The sequence below is a fragment of the Oncorhynchus clarkii genome, unplaced genomic scaffold, assembly GCF_045791955.1.
Source record: "Oncorhynchus clarkii lewisi isolate Uvic-CL-2024 unplaced genomic scaffold, UVic_Ocla_1.0 unplaced_contig_1258_pilon_pilon, whole genome shotgun sequence".
NCBI lineage: Eukaryota > Metazoa > Chordata > Actinopteri > Salmoniformes > Salmonidae > Oncorhynchus > Oncorhynchus clarkii.
Window position 1 is genome coordinate 87,564 of NW_027260906.1, and position 14,718 is coordinate 102,281.

Genomic DNA, 14,718 nt, shown 5'->3' on the forward strand with positions numbered 1-14,718 from the left:
AGGACTAGATAAACTTCAGTTAGTGCTAAACAAGGCTGCTAGAATCCTAGAACAATTTATAATTTTACTCCAGTGCTAGCCTCTCTACATTGGCTTCCTCTTCAGAACTCAAGGTTTTACTGCTAACCTACAAAGCATTACATGGGCTTGCTCCTACCTATCTCTCTGATTTGGTACTGCCGTACATACCTACACGTACGGTCACAAGACGCAGTTCTCCTTATTGTCCCTAGGATCTCTAAGCAAACAGCTGGAGGCAGGGCTTTCTCCTATAGAGCTCTGGAATGGTCTGCTTATCCATGTGAGAGACGTAGACTCAGTCTCAACTTTTAAGTCTTTACTGAAGACTCATCTCTTCAGTAGGTGCTATGCTTGAGTGTAGTCTGGCCCAGGGATGCGAAGGTGAACGGAAAGGCACCGGAGCGACGAACCGCCCTTGCTGTCTCTGCCTGGCAGGCTCCCCTCTTTCCACTGGGAGTCTCTGCCTCTGACCCTATTACGGGGGCTGAGTCACTAGCTTACTAGTGCTCTTCCATGCCATCCCTAGGAGTGGTGCGTCACTTGAGTGGGTTGAGTCATTGACGTGATCTTCCTGTCTGTTGATATCCCTCTAGTGGTGTGGGGGCTGTGCTTTGGCAAAGTGGGTGGGGTTATATCCTGCTTGGCCCTGTCCGGGAGTACCGTCAGATGGGGCCACAGCGTCCCCTGACTCAACCCTGTCTCAGTCTCCAGTATATGTCCTGCAATAGTCTATGTGCCGGGGGGCTAGGATCAGTCTGTTATATCTGGTGTAATTCCCCTGTCTTATCTGGTGTCCTGTGTGAATTTACTGTAAGTATTATCCCTCTAATTCAATTCAATCCCAGAGCTTTATTGACATGGGAAACGTATGTTTACATTGCCAAAGCAAGTGAAGTTGATAATAAACAAAAGTGAAATAAACAATAAAAATGTACAGTAAACATTACACTCACAGAAGTTACAAAAGAATAGAGACATTTCAAATGTCATATTATGTCTATATACAGTGTTGTAATGATGTGCAAATAGTTCAAGTGCGAAAGGGAAAATAAATAAGCATAAATATGGGTTGTATTTACAATGGTGTTTGTTCTTCACTGGTTGCCCTTTTCTTGTGGCAACAGGTCACAAATCTTGCTGCTGTGATGGCACACTGTGATATTTCACCCAGTAGATATGGGAGTTTATCAAAATTGGGTTTGATTTCAAATTTCTTGTGGATCTGTGTAATCTGAGGGAAGTATGTGTCTATATTATGGTCATACATTTGGCAGGAGGTTAGGAAGTGCTGCTCAGTTTACACCTCATTTTGTGGGCAGTGTGCAACATAGCCTGTCTTCTCTCGAGAGCCAGGTCTGCCTACGGCAGCCTTTCTCAACAGCAAGGCTATGCTCACTGAGTCTCTAAATAGTCAAAGCTTTCCTTAAGTTTGGGTCAATCACAGTGGACAGGTATTCTGCCACTGCGTACTCTCTGTTTAGGGCCAAATAGCATTCTAGTTTGCTCTGTTTTTTTGTTAATTCTTTCCAATTTGTCAAGTAATTATCTTTTTGTTTTCTCATGATTTGGTTGGGTCTAATTGTGTTGCTGTCCTGGGGCTCTGTGGGGTATGTTTGTGTTTGTGAACAGAGCCCCAGGACCAGCTTGCTTAGGGGACTCTTCTCCAGGTTCATCTCTCTGTAGGTGATGCCTTTGTTATGGAAGGTTTGGGAATCGCTTCCTTTTAGGTTGTTGTAGAATTTAACGGCTCTTTTCTGTATTTTGATAATTAGCGGGTATCTGCCTAATTATGATCTGCATGCATTATTTGGTGTTTTACATTATACACGGGTGAAATTTGTTGCAGAATTCTGCATGCAGTCTCAATTTTGGCGACTGGACCTTTTTTGGAACACCATTATTTTTGTCTTACTGCGATTTACTCTAGGGGCCCAGGTCTGGCAGAATCTGTGCAGAAGATCTAGGTGCTGCTGAAGGCCCTCCATGGTTGGTGACAGAAGCACCAGATCATCAGCAAATGGTAGACATTTGACTTCAGATTCTAGCAGGGTGAGGCCGGGTGCTCCCTCCGCTCCCGGAGGAACTGAGCCCTAGGATCATGCCTCAGGACTACCTGGCCTCATGACTCCTGGCTGTCCCCAGTCCACTTGGTCATGCTGCTGCTCCAGTTTCAACTGTTCTGCCTGTGGCTAGGGAACCTTGACCTGTTCACCTGACGTGTTACTTTGTCCTAGACCTGCTGTTTTCGTCTCTCTCTCTCTCTCTCTCTCTCTCTCTCTCTCTCTCTCTCTACCGCACCCTCTGTCTTGACCTCTGAATGCTCGGCTATAAAAAGCCAACTGACATTTACTCCTGAGGTAATGGCCTGTTGCCCCCTCTACAACCCCTGTGATTATTATTTGACCCTGCTGGTCAACTATGAACGTTTGAAGAACAATCTGGACTTAAACGGCAATGTACTCTTATAATCTTCACCTGGCACAGCCAGAAGAGGACTGGCCACCCCTCAGAGCCTGGTTCATATTTAGGATTCTTCCTAAGTTCCTGCCTTTCTAGTGAGTTTTTCCTAGCCACCGTGCTTCCACATCTGCATTGCTTGCTGTTTGGAGTTTTAGGCTGGGTTTCTGTTTCGCACTTTTGTGATATCTGCTGATGTAAAAATGCTTTTATAAATACATTTGAATGATTGAAGGTGGAGGATGCATCCGCTGTCTATGAAGCATGGCCCAAGCCAAAACACCTGCCCCAGTGGCTTGAACATTCTATATGGCATTTCATTTTGCAAACATGACAAGCATTGGACAATAAACAATGTATTTGAAGTGAATACATGATTGACTTTGTCTTGTCCAGAGGAGGTTAAATTGAAGTTTAGCTTAAAACGTTGAAGAGTAGTAGGAGCCAGAATAAGAATGTGTGTGTGTGTTTGCTTTCCTGTGTGCATGGTGCCATAGCCCTTCTCTGCCAGCCCCGTGGTCCTGTATCCACTCCTCCAAAGCCTGGGACAGATGTAACTACCTCCAGCCTCCAGCACTATTCTCTATTACAGCAGATCTAATTAGCCATCCGTATCAAAGGAGATGTCAGAGTGACGTTGCCGGCTGTTCTGTCAGACCAGCTTACAGAACCGGGGCCTGAACTGTTGTCCTGTCGCCGTGGTACATAGCTAGCTATAGCTCTATAGTGGGCAAACATCCAGCTTCATAGTGGCATGGGTTGTGTCCCAAATGGGCCCTGGTAGTGCACTAAACAGGGAATAGGGTGCCATTTGGGCCACCATGCACAATGCTGTATCTGGGAGCGCTAAAGGAGTGGTTTAGTCTACAGTTTCATTGTGTGTCCCAGCCAGGCCTAATCTCTGTTAACCCAGAAGTCAACTCTTGAGTCATTTGTTCAGCTGCATGATTCCCCCCCCCCTCAGGGGACTAAAACCCTCAAAACAGTGACGAAAACCCTCAAAACTGAACTAACTGAACTGATTGAACAGTAAATGCTATATTCTACAGGCAGATGATATATTAAGTTATTCTGGTCATATTTTGTGGTTGTTCTGCAGACTGGATAACACACTTGTATGACATACACACACGTGAAAAGATAGAAGCACACACACACAAATTAATGCGAGTGCACAGACACATGCATACACGAACGGACAGACACACACACACACACACACACACACACGAGACACAGAGAAAAGGGGTGAGGGGGAGAGAGAATTACATCACACACATCCATGATTTATGTTCTCCACAGACACATAATGTAAGGAATGGAGGCACTGAGCTGTAAAGCTCCCTGAAGGCTATGATAATCACTTGGTAATGGGATGGTTCAGAGGTTGGTAACACCCAGGACCCAACTTAAGCAAAGTCTGGAGAAAAAATATTACAACAAAACAAAACATATTTTGATTTATTGTGGCGTTAAGTTGCCTTTTGCTTTAACCAGTCAGCCCTTTTTATGAAAATATGAATTCAAAAATATATTCATGCTGGGCAAGAAGAATTACGTTTGGATTTAATTGAGTATCCCATTTTTAGCTTAGAAACCCTACTGTTGCTGCACAAAGTCATACTGCTGCATTGAATTATTCCAGACTGTTTGGCAAGATACACACATGCAGAAACAAATACACAGGCTATAGAACCGCAGTTACCAAGATTGATTGAAGAAACACTCTGTGGTGTTGACAGAACTAAGGGTCTGGGGGTTGAAGCAATAAGGCCGAAACACTGAACTGCTTCTCTCCTCAATATCCACATTACTATGATATCAGCAATACAGTACAGTCCCAGCACATGGCATGATAAACATGAATTATAGAGACATATGATGGATCGGTTGCTACAGCTGTTACCATAGTGACCTGATGTGGCAACCGGACTGGAGAGTGTCTCTCTCTCCCTCTCTCTCTTTACCTCTCTCGCTCTGTCTCACTCTCTCTCTTTTGGTTCCTCTCTCCCTCTACATCATTCTCCGCCTGCCTATCTGTCTCTGTCCTGAACATTACTCTCTTTCTCTCTGTAAATCTCTGCAGTTGTATATCACTCCACACCATCTCCCTTTCCTTCTCTCGTCTCCTTCTCTCAATCATTTTCTCTCTCCCTTTTTATTTTGTGCCTGTCTGTCACTCCTTGCACTCCTTCTCCTGCATGTACCTTCTCTTACGCTCCTTCCCTTCTGTCCTGCTCCCATCCATCCCGGTCTCTCCCCTCGCTCTCCTTTATCCCACTCTCTCTCTCTCTCTCCCTGGAGACTGGAGCTAGCATTGCCTGCATGTGAATGATGTAACGTGGCCTCCAGGCAAGACTTCATCGTGCATGTTACACAACTCCGAACTATTTGTTCCTCCTGGGATCTGGTCTCTGGGCTTGGTGGGGGGTCCAGTGGATATGTGAAATCATTAGCCTATGATGTCCTGTCTATGGACATCTTCAATGGTTCTGTGCTGGTTTCTGTTGTGTGAAGATCAAAGATAAAGATTCACAGTGAACAGTGTTGAAGTCGGAGGTTTACATACACTGAGCCAAATACATTCAAACTCAGTTTTTCACAATTCCTGACATTTAATCCAAGTAAAAAATACCCAGTTAGGATCACCACTTTATTTTAAGAATGTGAAATGTCAGAATAATAGGAGAGAGAATTATTTATTTCAGCTTTTATTTCTTTCATCACATTCCCAGTGGGTATAGAATTTTACATACACTCAATTAGTATTTGGTAGCATTATCTTTAAATTGTTTAACTTGGTTCAAATATTTTGGGTAGCCTTCCACAAGCTTCCCACAACAAGTTGGGTGATTTCTGACCCATTCCTCGTGACAGAGCTGGTGTAACTGAGTCAGGTTTGTAGGCCTCCTTGCTCACACACACTTTTTCAGTTCTGCCCACAAATGTTCTATAGGATTGAGGTCAGGGCGTTGTGATGGCCACTCCAATACCTATACTTTGTTGACCTTAAGCCATTTTGCCACAACATGATGCTGCCACCCCCGTACTTCACAGTTGGGATGGTATTCTTCGGCTTGCAAGCCTCCCCCTTTTTCCTCCAAACATAATGATGGTCATTATGGCCAAACAGTTCTATTTGGTTTCATCAGACCAGAGGACATTTCTCCAAAAAGTACGATCTGGTGGTTGAAAAACGAGTTCTAATGACTCCAACCTAAGTGTGTGTAAACTTCTGACTTCAACTGTATACACAAACATACACATGCACAAATTTACACACACACACACACACACACACCACACACACAACCCCTACACACAACCTAATAATCTCTCTTTCTCAACTACAGCACACAGACTCACAGATTCGTCACACATTTCCTCATTTATCCAAAGGCGCTCTCTTCTGTCCAATAAAATAACTGCATGACTGCAGCGAATTGAATCTGTGAGAGAACTGAACACTAAGATGTTCTTCTCCCCTCTGTTATTTCATGTGAACATAACCTGCTGATTCATCCTAATGAATGGGATCTATTATGACCATGGTCAATATGACCGTAATCAATATGACCATGGTCAGTGTCAGTGTGCGTGTTCCCACAGCCCTCTCACGTCCACAAGTTGACATGGTACCCTGCACATCGACTCTGTACAGGTAGACATGTTCTTTTTTACTCCTTATTGTTATTTGTTATTCCTCGTGTCTACTTCTCAATTTAAAAAAAAAAAGATTGTTTGGCATTGTTGGAACAGGTAAGCTTTTCACTCCACACCTCTTGTTTACGAAGCATGTGACAAATACATTTTGATTTGTTCTATTAGAATGGAAAACATCCCAAAACAAACCCTGTGAACCCTGTCAGCCTGACTCTTCCCTTCCTCTCCTCTCTTCTCTCCCCCTCTCTCTAGCACCGCCGTCTTCCCCTCTCTGACGTCATAGCAACTGCAGTCGAATAGAAGATCGAGCAGAGCAGAACATCATACATCTCTCCATCTGTCTGGGGGCTAGTTATGGACAAAGGGGGATCGGAGAACGGAATGAGGAGGGGGAGGCGAAGGAGAGGTGTGTACTAAACTCAGGCTCTACAGACCACGTCAAAGAGACGCTAGAATAATATTCAATATAATCTGTCTTTAAACAGACTGGCTGCTACCAGGCTCTGTATAAGTTCCCCTGAGAAGAAGTAAAGTTATTCTATCAGTCACATTTCTATGTCTGACTCACCCCACCACTGCTGCAGAGGACCAAACATGAACCTGCAACAGGACCAGCTAATAGACAGACCAACTTCATAGAAACATGTCAGAGAAAGAGAGAAAGAGGGAGAGAGAGGGAGAGAGGGGGATATATGGGGAAGGGGAAGAAGAGTGAGAGAAAGAAATGTTGGACAAAGAGAGGAAGAGAAGGAATGAAAAGAGAGAAGGGGGGAGGAATGGAGAAAGATGGAAAAAGAGAGACGCCAGAGGGAGAGAGAGAGAGAGAGAGAGAGAGAGAGAGAGAGAAGAAGGGGGGTGCAGGTGGAGAGAAACGCTAAGTGATTAGCATTCCAAAGGGATTGGCTGCTGACTCAGGAGACTGTGCAACGCTGCTCTTTCGCAGCCACACACACACACGCAGGCACACACACATTCATATCCTTATCCATGAGCATGCACATATACATTAACAATTACAATGTGTAAACAAACATGGACCTGCACATTTACAATCCAGCTAATCCTTTACAAATCACACACTCTCTTGATCATACTTTGTTTCATTTACTTACAGGACTCCCTTCCACCCTCACACACAGATAACCCCTGCTAGATTCATACACACCTACACACACGTGCATAGACGCATGCAGGCACACACACACACACGCACTAACTCACACAATCTCAATCACTTACGCATGCACAAATGCACTCACACACACACACACACACACACACACACACACACACACACACACACACACACACACACACACACACACACACACACACACACACACACACACACACACACACACACACACTCACACCCACCAATAACCAATGCTATATTCAGCTGGAGCTACTGAGATGAAATACGACCTCCCACTGTGCAGATTTTCCAGCCGTATCATTAAAACATATATAAAGGTTGTGCCTGGAACTTCCATGACAGAATAAACTGCTGATAGGATCATTTGGCTTCAAAACCCCTCTTGACGCCTTCCATTTCCTTACAAACATGTAAAACGCCAAAAAAACTTCCTGAAAATGCAGATAGAAATGTAATGAATAGAGATTACATGATTCCTTACTCTACATATGCGCTTTGAGAATATTTTCTCTAATGAAAAGTTCTACACAAGTTAAATCAATTATTATTATTATTATTTTGGAGAGGCAAGTCAACTTTCCATAAAGACCAGCAAGGGACCACTAGGGGACATTGTGAATGTCCTGAGGACATCCCCAACCTGGTCTTAGAGCATTTCCTATTATTTAGTATGTAAATCCGAGATGCTCTATTGAGTAAGGTATGTTACGTTTAGTGTGATATGTATTCATTTGTGGATGTCCATCTCCCATTTTGCATGATATGTTGATGAATTACAATTCATATTATATGTTGTGAATTTACAAACTCTACAAAATATTACGGCTTTGCAAAACGTACAATATGTTACGAATTTGCGTGCTCTGTATGATACACAGTGGCGACCCGTCACTCAGCCCCACCTTTTTAGTCTGTTACCACATTGCCAGTGGGTCAGAAGTTTACATACACTCAATTAGTATTTAGTAGCATTGCCTTTCAATTGTTTAACTTGAGTCAAATGTTTCGGGTAGCCTTCCACAAGGAACGTGGTACCTTCAGGCGTATGGAAAAAGGATGAACAAAACATTTTTTTCTGAGGTCTTGGCTGATTTCTTTTGATTTTCCCATGATGTCAAGCAAAGAGGCACTGAGTTTGAAGGTAGGCCTTGAAGTACATACACAGGTACACCTCCAATTGACTCAAATGATGTCAAATAGCCTATCAGAAGTTTCTAAAGCCCTGACATCATTTTCTGGAATTTTCCAAGCTGTTTAAAGGCACAGTCAATTTAGTGTATGTAAACTTCTGACCCACTGGAATTGTGATATAGTGAATTATAAGTGAAATAATATGTCTGTAAACAATTGTTGGAAAAATTACTTGTGTCATGCACAAAGTAGATGTCCTAACCAACTTGCCAAAATTATAGTTTGTTAACAAGAAATTTGTGGAGTGGTTGAAAAATAAGTTTTAATAACACCAAACTAAGTGTATGAAAACTCCCGACTTCAACTGTACATGCTAAAATTGCCACTGATAATACAGTATGTTATGAATGGCTAACGTTAGCTAGGCTATGGGTTAGGATTAGGGGATAAGGTAAGTGTTCAGTTAGGAGTTAGGTGAAAGGGTTAAGGTTAAGGTTAGGATTAGGGGACAGATTAGTTAACATGCTAAGTAGTTGCAACATAGCAAAAAAGTAGGAAGTAGTTGAAAATGTGCTAATTAGCTAAAATGCTAAAGTTGTCTATGATTAGATTTGAACTCACAACCATTGGGTTGCTAGACATTTGACTTTTGCTTTTGCCTTAAGTAACCATCTGTCTTATGTAACCATACCAACATAACATATTATCAGTGGTGTAAAGTACTTAAGTACTATTTAAGTAGTTTTTTGTGTATATCTGTACTTTACTATTTATATTTTTGACAACTTTTACTTTTACTCCACTACATTCCTAAATAAAATAATGTACTTTTTACTCCTTACATTTTCTCTGACACCCAAAAGTACTCGTTACATTTTGAGTGCTTAGCAGGACAGGAAAATTGTCTAATTCACACATTTATCAAGAGAACATCCCTGGTCATCTCTACTGCATCTGACCTGGCAGACTCACTAAACACAAATGCTTCGTTTGTAAATGATGTCTGAGTGTTGAACTGTGCCCCTGGCTATCCGTGAATTAAAACAACTAGAAAATCATGTCGTCTGGTTTGCTTATCATAAGGAATTTTAAATTACTTACACTTTTGATACTTAAGTACATTTAAAACCAAATAATTTCAGACTTTTACTCCAGTGGTATTTTACTGGGTGACTTTTACTTTTTTATTGAGTCATTTTCTTTTAAGGTATCTTTACTCTTACCGAAGTATGAAAATGTGGGTCTTTTTCCACCACTGCATATTATACCATTTTTTATATATCTAACGTGTTGCGTCTAGTCTATGAGACCAGGCTGACGTTCCCGGTCCCAAGGTCTATTCTACACGATATTTACATCTGAAGGAGGCTTGTTCGCCTCCAGGCTCCCCTTGCTCAGCTCTAATACCTGCCTCCACATTAAGTTCCATTCTGAGGCTGTCCCTTACCGTGATGAACCATAGAGAGTTTCGTCTTTGAGGGCAGGCTGCCAGATCTGGCATTGACATGCAGGGGGGGAAATATAGGGAAGGGCGACACTGTGTGGTGATGAAGATAAGTGCTTTATTGAAACATGTTATAAATCCAGCTCTAGCCACAGGTTTATGTTATTTTTATGTATTTTTATGTAACCTTTATTTAACTAGGCAAGTCAGTTAAGAACAACTTCGTAGTTACAATGATGGCCTCCCAGAAGGCAAAAGTCCTCCTGCGGGGACGGGGTTGTGATTAAAAATAAAACATAAAATAAAAATATAGGACAAAACACACAAGACAAGAAAGCCACCACAACTCTACATAAAGAGAAACCTAAGACAACAACATAGCATGGCAGCAACACATGAAAACACAGCATGGTAGCAACACAACATGGCAGCAGCACAACATGGTAGCAGCACAAAACATGGTAGAAACATTATTGGGCACAGACAAGAGCACAAAGGGCAAGGTAGAGACAATAATACATAATGCGAAGCAGCCACAACTGTCAGTAAGCGTGTCCATGATTGAGTCTTTGAATGAAGAGATTGAGATAAAACTGTCCAGTTTGAGTGTTTTTTCCAGCTCGTTCGAGTCGCTAGCTGCAGCGAACTGAAAAGAGGAGTGACCCAGGGATGTGTGTGCTTTGGGGACCTTTAACAGAATGTGACTGGCACAACGGCTGTAGTATGTGGAGGATGAGGGCTTCAGTAGGTATCTCCGGTGGATTGAGTGAGGCCTAAGAGGGTTTTATAAATAAGCATCAACCATCTCTATACAGAGATGAAAGTTTTCCATAGAAGCAGTTTACGCTTCTCCTAAATCTCAAGCAAATCAAATGTAATTTGATTGGTCGAATACACATATTTAGCTGATTCAATTGCGGGTGTAGTGAAATGCTTGTGTTCCTAGCTCCAACAGTGCCGTAATAGCTAAAAATACACAACAATACACACAAATCTGAAAAAGCAATAAAATGGAATTAAGAAATATAGAAATATTAGAACGAGCAATGTCTGTCCAGAGTCAGTATGTATGTATATATGTATGTATGTACTGTATATATATATATATATATATATATATATATATATATATATGGACAGTATATGGATAGAATATATAGTATAGCTGAAGAATACATAGGATAGAATAGTATATGTACAGCAATAGTTAAATTAGGATAGGCCTTGAGTAGAATACAGTATATACATATGATGTGGGTAAAATAGTATGTAAACATTATTAAAGTGACTAGTGTCAATTAAAGTGATCAGTGTTCCATGTCTGTGCACAAGGTAAGTACACACACACACACACACACACACACACACACACACACACACACACACACACACACACACACACACAGCTGAGAATAACACAAACAATAGATGAATAGGAGAGTGCTAGAGGGAGAAATAAGGAGGAGTGGTGGAGCTGGAGAAAAAGAAAGAGGGAGGAGTATATATATCTGAACAACCTTATCAATCAGCCATTATCTATCATCCATCCAATAGTTAGCTGAGCACTCACTGGTAATGGGCTGTATTTGCCATTGCAAGGTCAGTGGATTGACAGGCAAAGAGCAATCCGCTAATGTGTCTGTTTACATTGAGCAGATGTCAGAGAATGTCTGAACAGGAATTTCAATGCCTATTCTTTCGATACTCACTTTATTTCTCTCAAATATCGACATTCTTAATCTTTAAATGTATTCATATATGTTCTTGGACTGAATCACTTTCAAAGTATACATTATATCATTTAAATAAAGAAATTGATCCATATTCATTCATGTCAATCCACACTCCACGTCATTAATCGAGTCCAAGGCGGAAGGATATGGAAACAGATTACGTTACGTACTGTAGTTCCGGGATCTGGGACTACTTTTCATATTGGAAAACATTGGAGAAGCGCAGTGATACCAAAGAGAAACGCACCGCAGACAGGTGCATGACGCAAAACAGAAACCCCAGTAGTAGCAGATTTGGCTATTTTTACAACTAAGAAACGCCGTCGGAAAACATTGGACAGCCTTTGTAATTGTACAGAATGACAATAAGGTAAGATACTAGCTATTGTAATGTAGTCACTGACACTGCACTTGTTGAGGCCAGAGCCATATTTAACATATGTTTAGCTACCTAGCTAGCTATCAGTTCGCCAGTTAGGTAACATTAGCGTTGTTATCAAGCAAGCTAGAACTGTAACTTACTAGCCAGGCTTCATGCATGTTCATTGAATCTATCTATCATGATTGGCAATGTAGCTAGCTAGCTAGCTAGCTAGCTAGCATGTTCTGAACAGCATATTAGTAAGCTGAAGTTTAGCTTGTTAGGTAGCCAATACAATCACGAATCAAATAATATGTTCATGTCAAGTGATGACGAACGATAAAGGCTTCCATCCATCCAAGTCGTGACATGTTTGGACTGTTGGAATCAATATAACGTTAATGTGTTGCTGCTACAATGGAATATGATCATGTTATTTATAACCGACAAATTAAAGTTAACTAACGTTAGTATGGCGAGTTCATTGATGAGGATTTGTGATCGGTGCCATGGCATGGATGATGGTGGTTACTAGGTTTTTCCACACATGCGCAGTGTACACTTGTTTGTAGACCCGCGGATATTTGATTTTTTAAATTGTTTTTAGGAACTCAGTTGGTCTTAACTTACTGAGTTAGCATAGTAGAAACACAAGATGCAATTTCGAAATGTGGTTGTGCATCAGTAGTTTTCTCTTATGGCTGTCACAGATGGTCACTCAATTAGCCCATGTCAGCAAAACATTTTTAGATTGGTTAATTTGTCTACCCAGCTGTCTAAACTTGTTGTAATCATGGTCAAATGAGCGACCAGGGGCCCTTATTCAGATATCACTCAGATATCATATTAACTTCAAACATTTCTCTACATCCTATGGCAACGTTTAGAATTGCAGGAAATTAGCTGAAAAACTGCTAGTGCTTAGTGGTGGGGAGTCGACTCCAAAATAATAGTCAGATAGTCGAGGGGCAGATAGTCAAGGAATCTATCTGCCCCATTCTCTGACATCTGCTCCGCTTGGAATCAACTCCAAATATTCATTATTTTTGCGACGGTGGAAACTATTTGCCATAGTCTACTTCGAGAACACAAACTCTTGCATCTTTCTCAGCAAAGAAAGAGCCAACTCCAAGGGAGAGAGTGATGGGTGGGAGCACAGCCAGGCATAGGTAGGTGTGTCGGCCACTAGGCTGACAGCCAGAACCATGTGCATAGGTTATATTTTGGTCATCTGTATCCAGCAATGTCTTGTCTATTAATGCCTGTGTGTTATTGCAAAAATATGACTGATTAAAAAATTGGTTCAATGGGCATCATTGTGGGCGTGGCATTCCGTGTAATGACATGTCTCTAGAGGCATAATGGTAAATCAAATGACATAGTGTTTCTGAGGTAATTGATGTTAAGGTTCTATTGTTTGTTTTTTCACTAAGAAAGGATATTCATTACATATTTTGTAATGGGATGTAAATCTAAATGACTGTGCACAGCCTTGATGGGCCCCTTGGTGGACCCCACCTTTTTAGAATAGTGACATTTTGACAGTATCCCTATCACCTACTGTCAAACTGGGACACTCCTCTAGGCCATAGTAATGCAGACATATTTTGTTGATTATGAAATGCATGTTTTCTTAACACAAATCGGTTTTCTAAATGGGACCAAATGTTTAATTTAATTTTCCTTAAGTCTGCTAACTTGCTAGCCTTATCAGGGTAGATTGCGCCATGTCATTCCATGGGGTCCATCAAGGCTGCACACAGCAGATATATCACAGAAATATTCTTGCTCCTACATGTCACCTAGTCCTTTTATAGGCTAAGTTGATGAGCAAAGGGGCAGCATCATGCTCATGTCAGTCCTCTAGAATGCAAATGCAGTCTTCCTAGTAGCAATAATGAGGTGGTGTGTGCGCATCCGTTTCAGCGTATTTTGGAGTCGAGCAAGAGGCGACTCCAACCACATTAGTCGCGCACCACTACTGGTGCTTAAGGATTTAACTGAAGTGTCGGTTGTTTTTCTGTTTTTAAACAACTAGCTAATTATTTGAAAATCCTTTTTTTTTTTTTTCTGTCAATGTACTGCAGTTTCTGTAGAGAAATCGGATCATGTCTGAAATGTACGATGTTTTAGTTTCCAACTGGCCAATGTTCTACATAGTTTAGAGCAGAAAACATGATAATGAACTACATTGACCTATAATCCATTGCTCGGCTGCTTGTCCGTTCTGTTTCTTTTACGCCTGCTACTAAGCTACAGATGAATGCAGGAGCAAGAGGAGATACACGGAGAGCAGTTGCTTTGAGGTATTCAGCAGTCATAAGTCTGCCTTATTTACTCTGAACTACTAAAATAGTGATTTTTGTCAGACAGCGTAGGCAGCAGCTCTATAGAGATAATGACTTGGAATGAAATGATAGTAATCAAATAAAACAAATGAAATGTACACAACTGAAATATTAAAGTCATGTGAATAACTGATGGTTAATAAGTCATAAGCAGCCACTACCATCGTGGGAATTGTATTAATAGTTTTTTTCTGTTACTGCATTCAACCCGCATAATGCGTTTTAATTTAACAAAAATCCACCCCATGGCAAAAGGAGTAGAATTGCATGAAATTTGTAATATAACCCAAAATATATATAATATATATTTTTGCTGTGGGGGGGGCGCTCAAATGTTTTGCTTGCACGGTGTATGGGGAGGGCCCAAGACAATTTCACAAAGGGCCCCAAATGGCAGACAACAA

General features: G+C 41.4%; 1 protein-coding gene across 1 annotated transcript in view; it reads left to right on the forward strand.

The window, feature by feature from the left end:
* Window positions 1-13,077: 13,077 nt before the first annotated feature.
* LOC139402191 (small G protein signaling modulator 3-like) overlaps window positions 13,078-14,718 on the forward strand; it is a gene marked incomplete at its 3' end in the record, with an annotated part of 31,068 nt that continues 29,427 nt past the window's right edge. The window contains exon 1 of the mRNA XM_071146294.1: window positions 13,078-13,135. The remainder of the gene's footprint in view (window positions 13,136-14,718) is intronic.